The sequence below is a fragment of the Protopterus annectens genome, chromosome 3.part0, assembly GCF_019279795.1.
Source record: "Protopterus annectens isolate FY-2018-M chromosome 3.part0, PAN1.0, whole genome shotgun sequence".
Classification (NCBI taxonomy): domain Eukaryota; kingdom Metazoa; phylum Chordata; order Ceratodontiformes; family Protopteridae; genus Protopterus; species Protopterus annectens.
The window spans coordinates 1,348,712,140-1,348,715,883 of NC_056731.1; positions in this window are offsets into that span (position 1 = coordinate 1,348,712,140).

The window sequence follows — 3,744 nt, forward strand, 5'->3', positions numbered from 1 at the left end:
TCTATCAGCATGCCCAGTATAACAATGTATGAGATGTGTGCTATTTACCAATGGATAACTTATGACATGACATCAGATCCGTGTTGTCATTTGTCACTTATGTATCTTGAGTGTTATATTACCATTTAGCATTTACACTCAACACTGGCACTGGACAGGCACATTAACTTGGAACAAAAATGGATACACCCAGTATTTCCAGACGCAGCTCCCTGCATCAAGCACAATTTTCCTTAAGAGCATACAGGGAACACACTCATTCTGGGGTCTGGGTTTCCCTCTCTGTCTCCTTCCAGGTCCCCATTAACTCATTATATCTGAGTGATGCCTCCAGGTGTATCTGCAGTTAACTCCTACTGATTCCTCTAGGTGTCAAATATTGCTTGCTCATATTTGCATCAATAATTCCAAAACCATGCTATGTACAAGGTTTTAAAAGATTTCATCTTAAAGCTTACACAGTAGCAAATCAGCTGCATTAATATTTGACCTCTGTCTAGTGCAGGTAAATATATATTAACTGTTGTTTTTATGCTATTAATTTATATAGATGTAATTTTTGCATTTTTCTAAATATCTCAATAATCAAGTAACACAGACAGAACTCATTAGCCTCATACTAAAGCTCTCTGCTAGATGAATAAAATGCTGCTGACAGTATGTGGTAACTTGAGTGGTTGCTGAGATATTGTAAGTTGTTTATAAAATATTAAAAATGTAATAGTTGCTGTGTTTACTGTGACTTATAAAATTTGGTTTAAGACCTAGAACCTAAAGAATACTACCACTATAAAAATAATTTGTGGTGAAAAATTTGCCATTTATACTTCTTTCATAATCCCTATGGTTCCAGAGATACAATAATTTGTTTGAAATGCGAGGACATAATTTGATTCTGTCAAAAGGCTTAGGCTCCACCCATTAGAAGTTACAGTGCAAACTTCCTGAGTGCCACTGGAGTGAATGAGTTAAGACTCCCCACTGGCACAGCTATAGAGCGGAGTCCTCAGCCGAGTGTCCAAACCATGTCCTCCACCACTCTTTCTGTGAACCCAGTGCTTTGAGTCCCTGCTCCAAGCAGCAGACACACACACACACACACACACACACACACACACACACACACACACACACACACACACACACACACACACATGCATGCGCACACACACACACACACACACACACACACACACACACACACACACACACACACACACACACACACACACACACACACACACACACACACACACAGAGTCTTGGAGATTTGATTTGCACACACACACGCACACACAGGAAAGGCTGGCACAGATTTACTAGCTATGCACCCTTCTACTCAGACTATAAGATAGTACCACCAGACACTTCAAAACCAGCTACTCTAAGGCTCTTACCCAATTATGCTGAGTGAAATTAATATTAATACAAATGGTAGGGTTTTGGTCAATGCAGTAAGTCTTTCAGGAGTGGCTACAGAGTCACCAAATAGATATGAATACTCTTAAAGGTTAAAATATTCTCTAAGGGACCAATCACAATGAAACGTTTAAATATATTTAATAATAAATAATAAAAGAACATAACAAAATACTAAATATCTGTTTACAATAAACGCCATAGTTTCAATCACAGGAAATATTAAAATAACACAGATGAATATATTCACACAGATGCAGAAAAATATTACTTAACTAATCTCACTATATTTTTCTGAGTGATCTAAAGAATTACTATTCCCTGGTTAATTTACTAGAGCAAGAGAAGATGAAGTAGGTGAGCGGTCCTTTGTCATGTTCCAAAAACAGAGTGCTCTGAGAGTCTCATCTAGTATTAAAAAACATCATTTCAGTGATGGATTACAGAATGACAATGCATACATCTGGTCATCTTACTTCTGGTTCCCATGCTACCTGCTTGGCTAAAAGCTGCCAGAAAACACATCCACTCTTCCACGGTAGCAATAAGTTCACTGCTAGAGACAATACAGAAGGCTTCCTAGTACTTGTTTTCCCAGACATTTTGTCTCTAACTGCTATGAAACTTCAGTCACAGCTAGTATTAAAACATCATTTTTTTGTTCTAGATTACAGAATCCAAATATCTGGTGCAGTTTGAATAACACAAGACCAGGAACCAAACAGGAAATGCACCAAACAAACCTGTATATGAACTCCATTTATTGCAGCAAAAACACACCAAGATTAAGCACTTTCATCTTTCACATAGAAGACTTCATCAGAATAAAGCACACTGATTTGAGAACCATCTTTATACCAGTATATGTTACATAATGCATAAATTTGAGCCAATGATATGGTAAAAAAAATCACGTGAAAAAAATCACATGAACAATATTAATTAAACAAAATGTTAATATTTAAATTGATCTAGCTTGCTACAAAAAGAAAACTATTATATATTAAATACCTTCAGCATATGTCTTAAAAAACACAGGCACAGTAATGTATATAAAAATGTTAAAATACTTACAGTTTCATAGATTTTTCTTTCAGGGATGGAAGAATAGTCAAGGAATCATATATACCTGGTGGAAAATTAGCTGCTGGTCTGAGTTGCCACACCAGCTCTTTTTTACTTAATAAATTCTTCCGGTCACCCTTCCCTCAAATCTAAGGCCACTGTATCCAGAATACCAAATTTAAAACCTATAAAATTGGAACAAGCGAGGGAATGCCTATATAATGCATTTGTATCCTTCTTGTTTTCGATGTCATTTACATGCTCATAGATTCTGCTTTTCAATGCCCTCTCTGTTTTCCCAACATAGAATCCGTTGCATGTATGACATAGAGCAAGGTACACCACTCTGGTGGTAAAACAATTAACTTTCTTAAATGTAACCTTAGATGCCATCTTATTAGCTAGGTAGGTTTGGGGTGCTTTAAAAATATTAGTACATTGAGAGTACCCCTTACAGGGTGTTGTACCATGTCTACCCTCTATCGGTAAATTCACCTTATTTTCCATTAGTTGTTTATTATTCATACCAAACCTTGCTAATAAAAAATGGTTTGTCTCCCACTGCAGTTAACACATCATTATTAACCCTAAATATACTCCAGTTCTTTTTTAATATGTTTCTCACTTCATATGATATAGGACTGTATTGCACTATACATGCATGCATGCATGCTCACAAATCTTTGTTTCACCAGGATCTGTAGGGGCTCTGTTAGTAAATGTGTGGTTCCCTAAAAGGGGCTTATATTTTTGTCCCCATCCTACATATACCTCCTCAATAATTTGTTCTATCATCTGTTTGGTGTATCCCCTTTCTAAAAACAGATCCCTTCATGTGAAAAATGACTGCCTCACGCCATTCAAATCTGAAGTCATGCTTACAATTCTTATAGCTTGTCCTTTGACTAAGCTTTTTTCTGTGAAAGTGGATGATTACTCATATAATGAAGGCAGGAATTACAAAAAGTACTCTTGCGAAATATATTAGATTTGAAACCTGGAGGTGTATGGGAAATTGCTGTGTCCAAATATGTATACCTCTAGTGTTGTAGCTATAAGTAAATTCCAAAAATGAGGTAATTTTGTCCAGGTGGTTAATAAAGCTAGGAATATCTTCCACTTTTTCATTCCACAGAATAAAGGTGTCATCCAAAAACCTGCAATATAACTGGATGTTGTTCCAAACTTCTTTGTGGAATACATATTTTAATTCCCAGCATGATAATACTATATTTGCATATGTAGGCATGCAGGCAGCCC